Genomic DNA, 18,209 nt, shown 5'->3' with positions numbered 1-18,209 from the left:
TGCCCCTCCTTCTCTTCCTCTAGAGGGGCTCCCTACAGATGCCTGCCGGTGCCCCCTCGTCTCTATGGGAGCCTCCAGACAGACCCTTCCCTCTTTTAGTGGATTCAAAAGAAGAGGCCCTGGTTCCCCTGCTAACTACCCGCCTTTTAGGGTTCAGGGGTGAGCAGTGTCTTGCCCACGCTTTCAGGTGATGCCCAAGTCTTCAGGTTTTAAAAGAAGGACAGCAAAAGGAATACAGTTGAGTGCAAACAAATGGCAATCAATATGTACTGGGGCAAAAAACAACAACCTGCCCCTAACCATATAGCCATAGGGGCTGAGTTGTCAGGGATGGACCAAGAAGGGGGCCTTGGAGTGGTGAGGGAGAGCATCATCATGGAGTGTGGATGCAGTGGAAAAGGCATAGTCCACATCAGGCATCATTAGGGAGCAAATACAGAGTAAAATCATCAAAATCCAAATGCTCTTATGGGATTTTGCAGCACTGTCCAGTCCCCCCATCTCCAAAAGGGGATGGGACGGCTGGGAAAGGTCCCGGGACCTAGAGCAAATTAAAATGTGTGTGACTTTTTATCTCAGAAAAAAGCCACGTAAGAGGAGACTTAATACATATGCATATACAGTAGTTATGAATAATGTAAAGGACGTGGATATAAAGGAAGAACCCACCTTTGTTAGAATGCTTAAACAAGGAGATTCAGGATTGACAAAATGGAATACCTTCCACAGCACATAACTGAGATGTGAAATTTGCTACACAGGGAAATAGCGATCCCACTTTGGTCAGTTTTAGAAGGGGACAAAACTGGAATAGTGGTTCAAGTGCTTTGACGGGAAAGCAGGGTTTGAATCCCCATTTGGCCATGGAAATGGACTGGATGACCTTAGGCAAGTCACACTCTCGTCCTCATCGGAAGGCGATGACAAACCTCCTGTAAACAAACCTGGCCCAGAAAACCCTATGTTGTGTGCCTTCAAGTCAATTCTGACCTATGGTGATCTTAAAAAGAAAGAAAGAAAGAAAGAAAATTGTTCTGAGGGGGTTTGCCAATGCCTTCCTCTAAGGCTGAGAGTGTGTCACTGGGTCGGGGTCACCCAGCCTGTTTCCATGGACAAGCAAGGATTTGAAAGCTGGTGTCCCAGACCTCTGTTCCGGAACACAAAGCACTGTGCCACAGTATCTCTCTAAGCCCTACGATAGGGTTGACCTAAGCTAGAGTTGCCTTGAAATGCACAAACATCAGTTGGAAAGAGAAGTAGTAAACTGTGATTATATATAAGGTGCCTCTCAACCGGGAAGAAATTATTTTCACGAATTATCTGATTATACAAATAGATAGGATATCTATATGTAATTTCTATTTTTATTGTTGGTTTGTAGTGTTGATATATGTTGGTATTGCTGCATGTTTGTGTTTTATATAATAATAATAATAATAATAATAATAATAATAAGAAATGCACAGAACAAAAAGAAAGTTGTGACAGATAAATATTACCTCCGGTATCAGAGTATCCACTATAGCTCTGAATCCCAGTTGCTGTCTGGGGAACACCAGTGGAAAGATGCTGTTGCTGCCATGTCCTGTTTGTGGGCTTCTCACTGGCATCTGGTGCAAGACTAGATAGGCCTTTGACCTAATTCAGCATGACTCTTGTCATCCTCTGAGCCTGCAGTTTCAGATATTATCATACTTAGAACCTGCCTCTTCCTTCTTTTGGGTTACCTAGAGAGTGATGAAACAAAATGGATTCAAGCTGTGAGTCCCAGAAGGAGCTTTTTTTCTGTAAGGCAAGCACAACACACAGAAGACAGTTTTTCTCTCAGTTTGCTTGGGTAGGTGGCTCACATTTCCTTTCCTCTGCACAGTGAAGGTTAAAAAAAAATTGGATCTAATGACCAGTTATTTTTATAAGTCTCTGCCTTGTTTTATAATCATTGGTCTTAGTACCAACTTCTTTCCCTGCTACCACTATTATCTCTTTGGCTTTATTATTTTGTTCTGTCTAGATGCTCAAGGGAGGCCTCTTCAGGTGACAATTTTGCAGGCATAAAATGTTGGAGCAGGTGTTGGCCATACAGCAAAGGACAATAACATCCAAAAAGTGTTGAAGTGAGACTTTTTATCAAGAAGGTGTGTGGCAAAAGTCTGAGAGGAAGCACTTCCTAACTGGAAATTTATTGGCCAGGAAGCATCCTTTGGACATTGCTGTCCTATGTTGAATCCATGGAACGGGGCCTGTCACAGATTTCCAGAAAAATTCCTAATAGGAGACTGTTGGTTGTAATGTTGCTGGAGGAAGACCTTGTTGTGTGCATATCATTTTTGGGCACTAGGTTGAGTTGGAGATAAGGGGCATCTGGCAACCCCCTTTTTCAAATAAAATGCAACATAAGGATTGTGGCTGGCATTTGATCTGCTTGTTTAAATGATTGTTGCCAGCTTAAAAACCGATGCACTAAAACCATTGTGCAGCTAACAACATTTCAATTATTAAAGACAGAGCACTGATAATCAAATCCCTTACTGTCAGTCCCTTACCTTGCAGTGTTAACAAAAGTCCATTGAGCTCAAAGGGACAAAAAAATCAGGGACAAAAAGACTGACACTGCATTTTGTAAGCTTAGAAGTCTGTAATGAAGAATAAACGGTATTCTTCTAAGGTAGCAGCCACATCAATAGATCACAGTACAGAATTAGTTTTTCAAGATAGCAAGACCAAGGCAAGGGGCAAGAAAGGCGTCTTGCCTTGTCAGCTGAATTTTGGTCCCTTACAATTTTGCAGTGGCACAAAGGTATATGTGAGGATGTGCTCATCTAGGTGAATGTGAAAATATTCTACATGTATTAAAAGGGAAATCAACCCTGGAATCCTGTATTTGGGAGTAACGGAATATGTAGTGTGTGGGTTAGAGGTGTTCAAGAATGTCTTTAAAATGTCTTGGTTCAAACTTGCCTTTCCTCAGAGGATTATTAATATGTGTGCTACTCTCTCAACTATCTAAAATCTGGCTTAATTATCCCAGTTCTGTATATACTGTATGTCTTTGTATCCAGTATCTTTATAAGGATATTTTTATTGTTGTTATTTTGAGCATATACCTCTGAAAAGCAGCTTATAAATACCCTGATTGAATTAATAAAATGGAAGAGAAAGGGTACTGCTTAACTCTTTCTTAATTCATAGGTAAAAGCAATTAGCTGGAAAAGTTACACACCTTCTTTCTTCCCACAGTCCCCATAGCAACGTGTGACAGCTACTTTCTTAACTTCAAAATTTGGGAGGAGGGGGGAAGAAATGTGCACATATTGCTTGTAACATCTAGTTTAGCCCTCAACAAAGGTTGAGGGCTAAACTAGATGTTAAATGTAATATGTATACATTTCCCTCCCAAAAAGTTTTGAAGTGAAGAAAGTAGCTGTCACACTTTCAGGTGTGAGGAGCTGAAAGGGAATCCAGATTTTTCCTTCCCAGCCAGATGGAAATGTCTTACACTTGTATATTTTAAGTCTAACAGCATGTAGCTTCTTCTAATTTCAATTTAACTTGTGCTAGATTTTATCATTTGTATATTATTGTAGTTGCAAAAGTATTTTAGTGAAAAAACATGCTACTTATGTTTTGTAAGGGGCCCTGGTGGTGCAGTGGTTAAATGCAGGTACTGTAGCAGTTCACGGTCTCAAGGTTGTGTGTTCGATCCCAGGCAGGATTCCAAGGTGACTCAGCCTTCCAACCTTTTGTAGGTTTGTAAAATGAGTACCCAGCTTGTTGGGGGCAATTGGTTTACAGATTGTAAACCACTTAGGGAGTACTTAAGTGCACTGATAGATGGTATAGATTTACTTGCTATTGCTATATTGTATCTTTGTGAACATTATGAAGCATTGTGGGTAAGACCTTGCTTAGTTTCTAGCTTAAATGCCAGATCTTGGCTCTCTGGTCTTCCATACTGCACCCTTCAGTAAAAAATCCCAGGCTTAGAGAGAAACATGAAGGATTAGAGGTTTAAAACTGTGTGCATGAGAGTTTAGGGATGATTTATTTTATTTTCAAAGCTTGCTGTTTCAGATGTTTGAAGGCAGTTTGACAAGATGGCAAGCCATGGTTTAGCAACAGGCTATATCAGGGAGCATACTTGGGTGGGTGCGTGGGGGGGGGGGGAAGAGGTGGCAGTTCTATGCATGCTTACCTAGGAAGAGACCCACTGAAGATTTGCTTCTCGGCTTGGATGGATTGGCTTTTACAAATAAAAACCAATGAACAAAACTGATACTGAATCTGATGTTTATTAGTCAAGGAAAGAGGCAATTTTTTAAAAATGCAGAAAAATGCTGGGAGTCTTTAAAAGCTATTTCAGGATTTCAGGCTGCAAAGGGCTCTCCCCTCTCATTTTGCCCATTTGAGGAAGTTCTACAGACTGAAGCCATCATGTGAGTTAAAGCCAGGAAAATGGGTAAATACACAGGGGACCTCTAAGGCACTAGGCTTCACTTAATACTATATTTGTTAGAGCCAGTATATGTTGGGTATGGAGAATGTGAAATAATTTATTAGGGAAAGTTACGATAAACAGCAAACAGTATTGTCTATATTCTTAAAACCATGCAGAATCTTACATAAAATTCTGAGAAGATTCAGACACCCCTTACATACAACTGAGGCCTGTTACAGACTGCCAAAATAAAGCTGTTTCGGGTCTCTTTGGAGGTATGCTATTTAAATGATGCATGGGTCCTAAGAGTCCGGAGGTTGCGCCAAAGCCACACTCCATTCTTAAGCCCTGGAGTGCCGCTTTGGTGCAGCTTCTGGATTCTTAGGATGCATGCATCATTTAAACAGCATACTTCCAAAGAGACCCGAAGCAGCTTTATTTTGGCAGTCTGTAACAGGCCTGAGATTCACGTATCTTGGTCTGCTTATTTCCTAGTAGCTCAACTTTACAGCAATAACAAAAGTTAGCACAAGACTACTTGGATTACAATGTATAATTAAGATTTAAGCAGTGTGCAGCAAAAGCAGAGATCTCAGGAGCCTGGAAGGAATGGAGAGTTCTGCAGTCACTTTTTGTCCTACTGGGAAAAAACTAGGTTCCTAACTTTAAAAACTTAAGGATTTTGGAAAGCATCAGAGGCCTAAATGTAATGTGATATTGGCACTACAGTACTCGTATGATGGAACATCCTTCCCTTCCCCTTTTGTCACATGACTTGGAACTACCTGAAAGTGTTGGGATGGGTTTCCAGCCTTCCAGAATAGGCTTTTGTGTGTTAAGTCCGTCCCAGTGGGAAGGGGAGATTGCTTTTTGCTTCCACTGGATCTTGTTATTCCACAGTGAAAGTCTATGCTGAAAGATCCTGACCAGAATACTTCAGATGTTCATAGCACTTTCAGTTGTTCGCATATGCAGAATTTGGTAACATTGCAGTTCCAGTTAGTTCAACAACAATCTCACATTTCATATAAAGTCATGTGTACCTCCTAGGATTAAGTCACTTCCACATGGGTCGGTTCTAGGCCTCAGTCATTTTGGGTATCCTGAACTTTTACTTCTTTACCATAACCAAAATATGCATATGACTAATCTGTATGAGGGCAGTTGAAGTCTCCTCAATATCACAGCACTTTCTTGTTGCCACTCATCTCTGTAATGTTCCAATTACAGCATATGTGCCACCAAAGCAACTATAGGCAGCATTATGTGCATGTGTGCATTGTGTGTATGCGTGCATTATGTGCATACTCGATGGAAGCTTTCTGTAGAAATGTTTTTGTTGTTGTTAACTGCCTTCATGTTGATCTCGACCTATGGTGACTTTGTTGATGAGACACCACCAAGACCAAGGAGTTGCTTTGCCCAGCTCCTGAGTACAGATTCCTCAGCAGGACTATCGGATGTGTTGGCACTCCCATGTCTTTAAGGGTGTTCTATAGCCTTTCATGATCTATGCAGTCAAAGGCTTTGCTGTAGTCTATAAAGCACATGCTGATTTTCTTTTGGAATTCCCTGGTGCGCTCCATTAGCCATTGTAGGTTTGGAGTGTGCTCCCTAGTGCCTCTTCCTTTCCTGAACCCAGCTTGGATCTCTGGGATCTCTCTTTCCATGTATGGTTGGATCCTATGTTGCAGAATTTTGAGCATGATTTTGCTTGCACGGGAGATCAGTGCTATGGTCCTATAGTTGCTGCTGTCTCTTGTATCTCCCTTTTTGTGGATGGGGATGAATATTGATCATTTCCAATCTTGGCCATCATTTTGTTTTCCATATCTGTTGACATAAATGTTGGTTAGAACTAGTGTTGACTCTGTCAATGTGGATTGCAGCAGTTTGATTGGAATATCATCTGTTCCTGGAGACTTGTTTTTTGCCATTTCTCTTATTGCAGCTTCCACCTCGCTTTTTAGAATTTGGGGTTCATCTTCATATGGCTCTTCATTCCATATGTCCTTCATGTTGTCATCTCTTTTATATAACTCTTCTGTGTATTGCATCCAACATTTTTTTTTTTATTCCTTCCTGGTCTTATGTTCTTTTTATTGTCATAGAGTGTCCTGTCCTTTGAACTTTCCTTTGATTTCTTGTGGAATAGGTCTCTCGTTCTTCCCTTTTTGTTGTTGTCTTCCATTTCTCTGCATTGGTCATTATAATAGTTTTCTTTATCTTTACGCATTGATTAGCCATTGTACTGTTGCATTCATGATTCTTAGTTTATTCCTATCTCCCTTTTGCTTTGTTTCTCTTCTTTCCTTTATTGCTTGCAGCATTTTATCTGTCATCCATAGTTTCTTCACTTTCTTTTTGTTTGTTGGAAGTTTCTGTCTGCATTCCTCTTTTATTATGTCCCTGGCTTCAGACTAAAGCTCTTCCAGTTCACAATATATTATGCTTAGTTATGCAATCTGTTTCTTATATTGTCAATGAATTCTGTGGAGATATTGTTTAAATCATGTTTTGGAATGATGACTGGTTTAGTTTTCTTCTTGAGTTTTACTCTAATTTTTGATGGTTGTCAATTTCTGTCTGTACCCCTTCATAGAATCTATCAATTTCTTCCTGTTCTGCCTCTGTGGGTTGGTACATATACAGTGGTACCCCGGGATACGAATTGACCGCGTTACGAAATTTCCGGGTTACGAAAAAGTTAGATTTAAAAAAACTGTTCCGGGTTACGAAAGATTTTTCGGGTTACGAAATTAATTTCGGCGTGAAATTTAAATCGGAAGCGCGGCTAGCGGCTTTCCAGCGCCTTTTTGGGTTGCGAAATTTATCGGGTTACGAACGGCGCCGCGGAACGAATTAATTTCGTAACCCGAGGTAGCACTGTACTTGAATTATGGTACCTTCCATTAAGAACTCCCCTTTTTATTTGTTAAGAGAAACTCTTTGGAAGAAAAGAACTTGTATAATGAAAAAATGGCTACTAATAGGTAGAATATACAAGTAATAGACTTAAGAAATTATATAATGAAGAATCTTTAGGATTCTAATTAAAAATCTTTAGGATATGGAAAATAACAACAAAAACAAGAAGGAAGTAATTTACCTACATTGCATTTATTCCTGTTAAAAATGAATACAGAAAAATTGATAATCAGATTGAAATGTAATGTAGGGATTATATTGTGTTTTCTTGCATGATATTTTGTGTTGTTTTGTTTTTTTAAAATGTAATGGAAAAAATTAATATATGTACTTAAGAAGTGTAATTTAATAGGTGGAATAAAAAGAACACTCATTTGAAGTATCCCTTTCCTACTAAGAATATTTTTTCTGCAGTGGGAAACCATTGTGTGAATTTTGTCGTTTTTGTATGTAAAAGCACATGTCTTTTCTCTCCAAAGATCATCCACCTGAGCATAAAACAAATGGAGAAAGGTATTTATAGCACTGGACAGATTGGGTACCAAAGTAAGTGGAAAGGAGTGGAAAGATGGGAGACTTCCTGATGTTTACTAGGATAATTGGTGTTGGTACCCTCTGGCCAGTTTGGTGCTGCTGGCACCCTTCTGATGCCCTTCTGACCCAGCTGAGCCTGATGCCCTCTGTCCAACTTCCAGTAGCAAATTATGATCTTAATTGTTTTGGACAGGTGTGAATAGGCTCCAGTCACATGAATGTACACACAGAAGGTACAACTTGTTAAAAGCTAATTTAATCCAGGTTATATACCTAAAATTGTAGCCTAAATGAGTGACTGGATACTAGATTTTTTTTCTTCTGATTTGCAAAGGATACTTGGGACTCCTTCTTTATTAAGTCATTCCTCAGTCAGTCACACTTACTTTTTAAACTAACCAGTAACATAATACAGTGTTTGTAGTTTGATACCAATGTTGTATTTTCTCTTCTTTTCATGAAATTATATTGTGACCACATTAACCATCCTTTCAAAAGCTTTAAAGCAGTGGTTCTCAAACTTTTTATCCTTTACATATTCATGCAGATGTCATACCCACCCCCTTGATGTAGTATATTAATAAAATATTTTGTTCATTTAATGTGCTTATTTTCATTTGTACATTTATGTATATTCACATTTTAATATTTTATGTTTATTTTATATTTTATGTTTGTTGTCCAAATTAGAACAGTTTTATTTAAATAAATTCAATACTTCTCCACCCGTGTAAATTTTATACATATTGTCTCATACACAGCCACAGTCTCATAACCCAGTGCTCACAGATATGTTCACAGTCATGCTCTTTCATTCTTTCTTTCACTCACATACATACTCATTTACTCTCACGCACAGGCACACAGAAACATTCATTCTCTTGTGTATATGTGAGTATACACAAATGCATATGTGCATGTGTAAAAAAAGGATTAAGAGTGTGTTTGAGTGTCTCTGTGTATGAGAGAGAAAGAGAGAGGGAAAGAGGGAATTTGCGAGGGAGACTGTGTGAATGAATGTATCTGACAGAGAGAGTGAGAGAGTCAGAAAAAGAGCATTACTGAGAATTAGTGTATAACAGAAAGTCACTCACACACCAAGAGATGTATTGAAGGTGTGTGAGAGAATGTGTTGAGACTACAACAATGTCTCATCCCGAGAACTGGGCAGTAACCAGATGGATGAGGGAAGAAGCAGCAGCAGCTGGGGATGGGTTCCCCAGAGGCCACAGTACAGGAAGCTTCCACACTCTCCTCCACCGTCAGGCAGAAGCAGCTGCTCCAAACATCCTCCTTGCCTTTCTCTTGCCCTCCAGAACAGAAAAAATTTGGAAAGAGGGGGAAAGGGGGTAGAATCAGGACTTCAAGTCTCAACACCCATCTTCAGCAACTCTTGGGGCCCTCTGGGGGTCCTGCCCCACCTGCCCTGGTGGCGCAGTGGTTAAATGCCTGTACTGCAGCCATTTCACTCAAAACCACAAGGTTGCGAGTTCAAGACCAGCAAAAGGGCCCACGCTTGACTCAGGCTTGCATCCTTCCAAGGTCGCTAAAATGAGTACCCAGACTGTTGGGGGCAAATTAGCTTACTTGCTAATTAGCTTACTTGCTGTTCACCGCTATGATCTTTGGAATAGCGGTATATAAATAAAACATATTATTATTATTATTATTATTATTATTATTTGAAAACCACTGCTTTACAGTGTTGCAAACTGTAATATAAATGTATGCATTTGTATAAAGCTTGCATCCATTTGCTTAATGGAGTGGGCAAATCATGTCATTCTGATCCCCTTTTCGTGTGCTACATGATTAGTCTAGTATATCAATAAACTTAAATAAATTTGTGAGTACTGTACATATATTTTCCTTTGGAAGCCCCTCATGCAACAGGTGAGAAATGAGAAAGTATAGCTCACTTTGGTATCTTCCAGATGTGGGTAACAATTCCAGAACTGTACACCCAGCATAGGCGAACTGAGATTTTCTGAAATTTGTGAACATCTGGAATGAAGTATGTTTGGGAAGGGTGCTGTACAGCCTGTTCTGTAATTAAATATTGCTGTTTTCAGTTATGATACATACACACACAGGTTAAGTCTCCCTTATCTGGAATTCTGAAATACTCCAAAAACCAAAACTTTTTTCATGGATGGCTGAAATAGTGAAATTTTTGCTTTCTGACAATTCAATGTACACAGACTTCATTTCTTGCATGAAATTATTAAAAATATTGTCTGTACAATTACCAACAGGCTATGAGTATAAGGTGCATATGAAACATGGGAATGACAGCCCTTCCCCCATTATGTTTGTTGTTGTTGTGTGCCTCCAAGTAGTTTCTGACTTAAGGCTATCACAGGGTTTTCTTGGCAAGTTTCTTCAGTGGGATGAGGGAGGGAAGGGTTGTCATTCCCATCCTCTAAGGCTGAGAGAGTGTGACTTGACATTGTGTACATATATGCAAATATAGGTAGTCCAGAACCCATACACAACAAAACACTTCTCATCCCAAGCATTTCAGATAAGGGAGACTCAATCTGTAAAGGAAATGACTTATAAGCTACTGCACCTTCTTCAAAAAGTTTATTCCTTATTCCAGTTACCAGTTTTTGCATGCAGGGGCATTCAAACTTTATGGGTTTATTCATCTGAATGATTTAGCTGTATTTCAGATTTTTGTGCAAATAAGGAACAGGGAACTGAAAATAAAGAACCAACTTCCACCACATCAGGGCCACTGGTTAAATTTATAGTTAGCTTCAATGCGTACTTCCCCTGGCTTATTACCTAATACAATAGAAATGTGATTTCTTTGTAGGAGACATGATTCTAACCCATTACTTCCGTTAGAGCATTCCCTCCTGTAGTGTTTGATGTTTTGTACTCCGTGGGAGTTAAATGTAAGACTGTGTTTGGCCTGGTTTATTGGAACCAAGCCTCCTCTTGATTTGGAGGGAAATTTAAATTATGGCTTTTTTCCCATTGCTGGCTGTGCAGTCAGAAGTGGTGGCTACAAGGTGCTTATTAGTGTCATGGTTGCATGATGGCGGCTTCTGTGGATGGAGGCTGATTTCTGTCTGGTACGCTCACTGGGGAATGCGGGAAGGCTAAGCAAGAGCCAAGTATATAATTGCTGGATTGAAAGGTTTGATCTAATTTTATTAATGCGTTGTGGGTGGGGATGAATTTAGCAAGTGAATAATGCACTCAGAATTAACCAAGAGGATCAAACATTCCTTGACACCGCAGGGTTCTCGTTCTTTCCTTTTCCAAATTGCTTCTCCAAATGATGTTGAACTGTGGCTTAGAAAAAAGCATGTGTAGCCCTGCAGAAGGGGTTGTAGAGTGGGGAAGGAGGTTTGTGTGCTTGAGAGTGAGAAAAACTCCAAAAAGATGTCTCTGAAGGGGGACGGTTTGTTGGTTACAAACACTGGCTGACATCTAGAAGATGATGTTCCCTGCCATACTTTTCTGATGCAAGCTTCCAGTGAGACCTTGTAGCAACCAGTTCCCATATTTTACACTATATATTTTAAATCAGCTTAAAAGTAGTTTTCTTGTTGCAATATTCCCCTCAGAGCCCTGAAAACTGTAATGTTATGAAGGAACTAAGAATCCTTTGTTCCAGGGCTGTTCAGCCTGTACATTTTCAAGGTCTTGACAGAAGTTGTTACTATTAAATCTGGTTTGAAACTGGCCTACATAAGTATACTCGTAATCTCCTTGGGCTTCAGTGATCAGGACAAGCATACTTCTTTCACGTAATGCTTTGTGATAAAGAACAGTCATACTCCCAGTGAATGTTGCATTGCCTTACCTTGCATTTTCTTGAAAGCCCAATTTTAACCATATTGGTGTTGGTGCTGTTTTCTCCATGCCTCTTCCTAAGCTACTGTGTCCAAGATCTACTGGTGGCTTCCATAGATTTTCCCTAACTTTCTTCTTGTCTAATTTGCTTCTGTATGGGGTCGGGGGAGCAGAATTAGAAGGATAAGTGTATTGCCCTGATTTTCTGTTACTGCACTGTTCCCAGGTGAGGCTTGTACGTGAAAAATGGAAGTGCCAACTATGTTAGAGGCAGGATCTCATCCCTTTCTCAATCTCTGTTTAAATATTTCATGGTTGTACAGTTACGCAATACAGTGTTGTACTCTTCCATCTACATTAGAGCCAAACTAGATGTGATACACAATCAGGTGTTTGTACCAGCCCCCTTACCCTGTATTTTTAAACTAAAACCAATATTGGAAGGCTGCAAGTTTGAGTGGATGAATGGTGGAAGGGGAAGCTATTTTAACCTTTTCTATTTTCTGTTATTCTGTTCAATATGCCTCTCCACTCCAGTTCTTTTGTTCACCAGTGGTTGAAAAGGTATAATCTCCTAGAGATATCGCTGGTGGCACAGTGGTTAAATGCCGGTACTGCAGCCACAACATTATGAGTTTGATCCCAGGGCTCCAAGGCTGACTCAGCCTTCCATCCTTTTGTAGATCAGTAAAATGAATACCCAGCTTGTTGGGAGCAATTGGCTTACACATTGTAAACCACTAAGAGAGTGCTGAGTTCACTATGAAGTGGTATAGAAATGTAAATGCTATTGCTGTATCCTAGGTGAAAAAGCAGGTGGGACCAGACAATTAAGAGGAAGGAAGAAAACAGACGAGGGGCAGTGCACACAGTTCTCTATTTTTCTGTGTAAATTTGAGGCTGCACAAGATTTTTTTTTTCATTTTAAAAATTATTTATATTTGGGGGAAAGGTAGATGTATCTTGATTTCATGATAGTCTGGCCCTTGGTAAGAGGCAGAACTAACTCATCTTTGGGATTTGACCAGATGGTCCTTGTGGTCTCATAGGATCTTCACTAGATATTTACAGTGGAACCTTGTTATATGCTGGGGTTTGGTTCCAAGATCCCCCGTGAATAATAAAATCTGTGGATGCTCAAGTCCCATTAAATATAATGACATAGCAAAAAGGTGTCCCTTATAAAAAAATCAAGGTTTGATATTTGAAATTTATACTTTTTTAAAAACATTTTCAAACCATGGATGCTTGAATTCGTGTATAAAAAATCTGTGTATAAGAAGGACTGATTGTATTTTATTTATAGCCCACCACTCTCCTAGCATGGCATCCAAAGCCATTAATGTAAAGCAGGAATTTACATCATGTACAGCTTAAGTCTAAACTATCTAAGGCCCAATACAAATGGGCACTTTGTGGTGTGGTGGCGCCGATACTAGGGTTAGGGACCACGCACCAACCATAGGGTCCCTAACCCTAGTACGCAGTGGCGGCGTAGTAATGGCAGCGTCCTGTGTACACGGGTGCCACCATTGTGACATAAGCGCTGTGCAGCGTCTGCACGGCACCACACATTGCTTATGTCGGGTTCTTTTTACTCCGGAGGGAAGCCGTGCAGTTTGGCGGCTGTGGCTTCCCTCCGGAGGGAAATAGGCTACTGGTAGGCTGCCCCTTTGGGGTGGTCTGTACCGCATCTAAAAGACTATGGGCCCATACAGACAGGCCAAAATAAAGCTGCTTTGGGTCACTTTGGGGATGTGCTGTTTAAATGACATGGTAGTGTGCTGTTTAAATGGCACAGGATTGGAGTGTGGCTTTGGCGCAACTTCTGGCCTCTTAGGACACATGCATCATTTAAACAGCATACCTCTAAAGTGACCCAAAGCAGCTTTATTTTGGTCTGTCTGTACAGGCTCTTTATCTCCCCATACAAACCTGCAAGAAGACTAAGATCTTCAGGGGAAGGTTTTCTCTCGGTCCCATCACCATCACAGGCTCATTTGGTGAAGACAGGAGAGAGAGCTGCTCTCATTCTTTGGAATGCCCTTCCACAGGAGGCTAGGTTGGCCCTCTCGTTTTTTCTTGTTTTGTTGGCAGGCAAAGATATTATTGTTCAAGCAAGCTTTTAATGGTTAAGCAGGGAAGGTTTTTATTTATTTGTGTGTTTTATATATTTTAACTTTTGTATGTCCTTTAAATGATTTTATAATGTTTAATGTGGAAATTTTAAATTGTTCTTTAAATTTTATTTTCAACAGTTTAAATTTGCTGATTTTAAAGTCACCTTGGCTCCTACTTTGAGAGAAAGGTGACATATGAAGGAAGTAAATAGATAAAATAAATTAAGCAAATAAATGGACAAAATGCAGCTGCAGAACTCACTGGCTACACCAGACTTTTTTTTAAAAAAAATAATAATAATTTTCTGGTCTAAAACAACAAGAAGAGTGAGAATAACTTTGGAATGGTGAACCTTTTTCAGGCTTCTGGGACTACAGTTTACCTGTTGGGTGGGACCATTTTTTATGGGGTGGGTCAGACATTACAGTATGTCTAGGGGTTGCAAAAATGGCCTTCTGATTTTCAGAAGTTATTTTAACTCTAAGACTCTCCATGTAAAGTGTATGAATAACAAAGACCTGGCAGGGCCCCTATAAAGATGACAGTGCACGGGAAACAATGCAAAGTGAACTCTCCATTGAATACATGTATGTCTGACAGAGCCAAAAATGACAGAGATGCTTCATGGTAAACACTAAGTCCACTGTGAATCTGTGAATCCCAGTAATTTTCTTTGGCCATGTGTGTATGCATGTGCATGCAAGCACTATCAACTCACCAGCTGATTTATGGTGACTCCATGAATTTCCTAGGATTTTCTTAGGCAAGGAATACTCAGAGGTGTTTTACCAGTTCCTTCCTCTGAAATATAGCCTACAGCACCTGGTATTCATTGGTGGTCTCCCAACCAGGGCCAGCTCTGCTTAAATTCCAATATCAGAAGCAATCTGGTGCTTTTAAGTTATACAGTTACAGTAACTGCCTCATCAAAGTCCTTCTACATGTTATATTTTTTAAACTTGCCGTTAGGATAATTAAATCTTACTGTTTGTTGGGCTGTTCATTTCTGCTTAATTTTGCCATAAAGAAACTTTGGTTTGCTGTCCCTGTGTCAGGAACTGGTCTGGAACCTGGAAGTAGGAAGTGTTTACCTTTTATGGAATGCACACGGCAACTTGCCTCTTGGAGCCCATGGCAGGCCAATTTTTGGGCCAAACAAAACTTCCTACAGGGTTCCTCTGTGTTTTTTTCCTATGAGGCAAATGGTAACTTTGAGGCACAATTTAAACTTTGGGAAATAGTATCTGTAAAATAATTAATCCCTTCCTGCAATGCAGTGTGGCAGTAAACCCTTTTTATAATTCTCCATGCCTCTGTAGTGGGCTGTATCACTATGGATTTTTTTTGTTTGTTTTTTGTGTTGCTCAAAATTGGATGAAAATGAGACCTGGGAGTGACTGGAAATCTACTTCTGGTTTGTACTGTTTGTAGGAAGTGAGCTGGTTTGGAAGTTCAAGTGGGATGGGGGTGATGGTTAAAAGCTGATTTATTGTGTAAGTCATGTTTTCCATTGAATTTTTCAGAGATATTTAATATCAGGGTGGGTTAGAGGCTTTAAAAAGGGTATTGGAGCCACAGGTTGAATGTTCCCCACTCCTCTTGTGTTTAGAATAGCTAGATCAGGACAATCCTAGGATATAAGATTTCAGGTCCTGAAACCTGAGACTGGATGTCATGGTGGAGGGCTCTGACTGTGTTACAAGGATGATATTACAAGGGGTTACATCATCCCATTCAGATATAACTCCCCACCAAGTCTAACAAATAACACACACACACACCCCTTTCAAAATAGTGCTTTCACCCTGAGATTCTGCCACCTTGCCCTGAGTATATCCACATCCTGAGACTTGAAGGTCCTGAATTCTGGCAACCCTATGAGTTATGTCATTTTTTGATGGCTTCCCCCCTTCCATACATATATTGTCAAACTTTCTAAGGTGAGGAAACTTCATTTGTTTCTACTGTTTTCAGTATGCTATATCTGTTTGGCTTTGGCTGCAAATTTTTGACCACATACATGGTAGTAAGCATCTTTGTACTAATGTAGAGAGTTGTGTTGTACAGCTGCAGCCCCCAACACACTTATTTGGCTATGGGGTTACGCCCCATTAAATGGGGCTTGCTTCCGAGTAAACATGTGTAGGGATTATGCAGCCCAATGTCTACATACTTCTCAGTACTGAGTGAGCAGTATGTCATTGTTTTTAATCAACAAGCAAGCCAGGTGACATGTCTCAGTCAGGACAACTCAGATCAGCCAAGAAGCAACCATATTAGTCATCTTCCCTGTTAAACAGAAGGCTATGTTTTCCATCAAGAATATTTCACTTCTTACAGAACCAGCTTTTAGTTCCTGTTGAGCTATTTCTAGACCTTATCTTATGAAACTATCTCTTAGTTGCCCTCCATCTGCACAGCAGAATTAATTGGACCTGAATTTCAAGTCCTCTAAACATTCTCAGGTTAGTGTTGCTCACAAGCAGAGGGATCTCATAATCTGTATGACTTGAACATAATTAGACATTGCCTGCAATGAAGAATGGCAACATTATGGAAAAATAATAATCAGATAGTTTGAAAGAAATGTGAAACTGTGGCATATTCCCACTCAAAGGATGTGAGGACTGGATTTGGTTTGAAGAGTAATGGCTGGCTTGCTGGCTGGCTGTATATAGATTTCAATATCCTTTGTCCTTTTCTTGTAGTTTAAGAATTAACAACAACCATTTTTTAAAGGTAAAGTAACCACCTTTTGGAAAAGGAGACCAACAAGGTGTTAATGGTAGTAAATAATAATTTTCTGCAAGGATTGGGAAACACCTAGAAGAGAAAATGGCAGGATAAGACCACTTGTTGCCATACAGCTACATACTTACTAAAACCCTTCCATATTGAACAATTGTACTCCCCTCTCATAGGCCTTCAGTGGTAGTTCTGGCCTTGCCTATAAACACCTGATCCTTAAACAACTGCTCATTTCCAACAAGAACCAATATAGCAGAGACACTAACACAAGAACCAGACCCTACAATAGATCTAGATTTCTATTTTCGCCCTATATCTGTTAAAGCATTACAAGACTTACTAAAGTCAGCCACACCAAAACCAATTAATTCACCTGCTCATCTGCTATCTTTGGCCTGCAGTGTCCTTCTGCATTGTGCATAGAATAGAGTTTGTCAATTATAGTAGGAATCCCCAAGTTATCTCTGACCTTTGTAAATTTAAAGATTAACATCTCCCTAGAATTGAAAATTATGGTCATAGTAAATACTATCCAGATACAGGTGAGTGTTTCCTCCTTGCCCTTTAGTCTTTCAGAATTTTCACTGAATCTCCTCCAATTATCTTTTTTAACCCACCTCAATTGAAGAGGAGGGAGTTCAAAGAGCTGTTGGAGAGGCACTTTTAAAATGGTGATTGGGAGTGGAATTCAATAAAATCCACAATACGCATGGCAGTGATTACTTTATTAGACCAGTTTAAAAGCACAACATGTAGCACCAGTGTGATGTGGTAGTTTGAGTGTTGGTCTATGACTCTGGAGACCAGGATTCAATTCCCAGCCCGGTCATTAAATCCACTAGCTGCCCTTGGGTCACATGCTCTCAGCCTCAAGGGAAGGCAATGTCAACCTCCTCTGAATAAATTGTGCCAAGAAAAATCCATGATAGGTTTGCCTTAGGGTTGCATACAGAGAAAACAGAAAGGCAACAAGTTGTTTGTTTTTTTTAAAGGGTGGCATAGCTAAATTAGAGCATGGGACTATTTGGAGAAGAGGGATTAATTATCCCCAAATTCTGAACTCTGAAAATAAAGATAAATGCATTGAAAATAGCATGCATATGTAACTAGTCCTTAAGGCAGGAGTGAGCCTTTAAATTCCTGTTTACAGTGGTAGGAGCAAAGCTGAAGTGGTATTGTGAATGGTAAGTCTAGCCTGCTGTAGTGGCATTAAATTCATGAGTGGCAGGGGGTTTAAAAGTGAAGGACAGAATTATTCAGCCCTTTGATTCTTTATTCTAATTAGAACTGAAACCAGAAACCAAGTATCCTGTAATGTTACACTAGGGCTGTGGCAGCAGGGGGTGGGGATACGACTTTGTTGGGAGCTTAATGGTCCAGCTATTGAAAAAGAGAGCGAGAGATCACACACATGTCTGCCAAGGATCTTTTCTGTATGCATGCTTAGTGTTCCTGTATTCATACAGGATACAGTTACACAGGGACCTCTGTGTGGAAGAGAGGTATGCTGACAGCTTTCTAATGCTTCCTTCAATGAGGCTGAGAGAGAAGTAACTAAAGGTTGTGTGTGTGTGTGTGTGTGTGTATAACACTCTTCTTTGAATACAAAGTACTTCCTGTTGCAAAAGCTGCC

At 40.0% G+C, this 18,209-nt stretch overlaps 1 protein-coding gene across 2 annotated transcripts in view; it reads left to right on the top strand.

The window, feature by feature from the left end:
- Nucleotides 1–18,209, top strand: part of PKN1 (protein kinase N1) — a 95,620-nt gene that overhangs the window by 1,014 nt on the left and 76,397 nt on the right. The gene's annotated exons all lie outside the window — the stretch shown is intronic.

Source organism: Sceloporus occidentalis, unplaced genomic scaffold, assembly GCF_023333645.1.
Source record: "Sceloporus occidentalis isolate IW3139 unplaced genomic scaffold, rSceOcc1.0.p SCAF_1, whole genome shotgun sequence".
NCBI classification, from domain to species: Eukaryota; Metazoa; Chordata; class Lepidosauria; order Squamata; family Phrynosomatidae; genus Sceloporus; species Sceloporus occidentalis.
The sequence above is the reverse complement of the archived record's forward strand: the minus strand, read 5'-3'. Positions and strand labels throughout refer to the sequence as shown.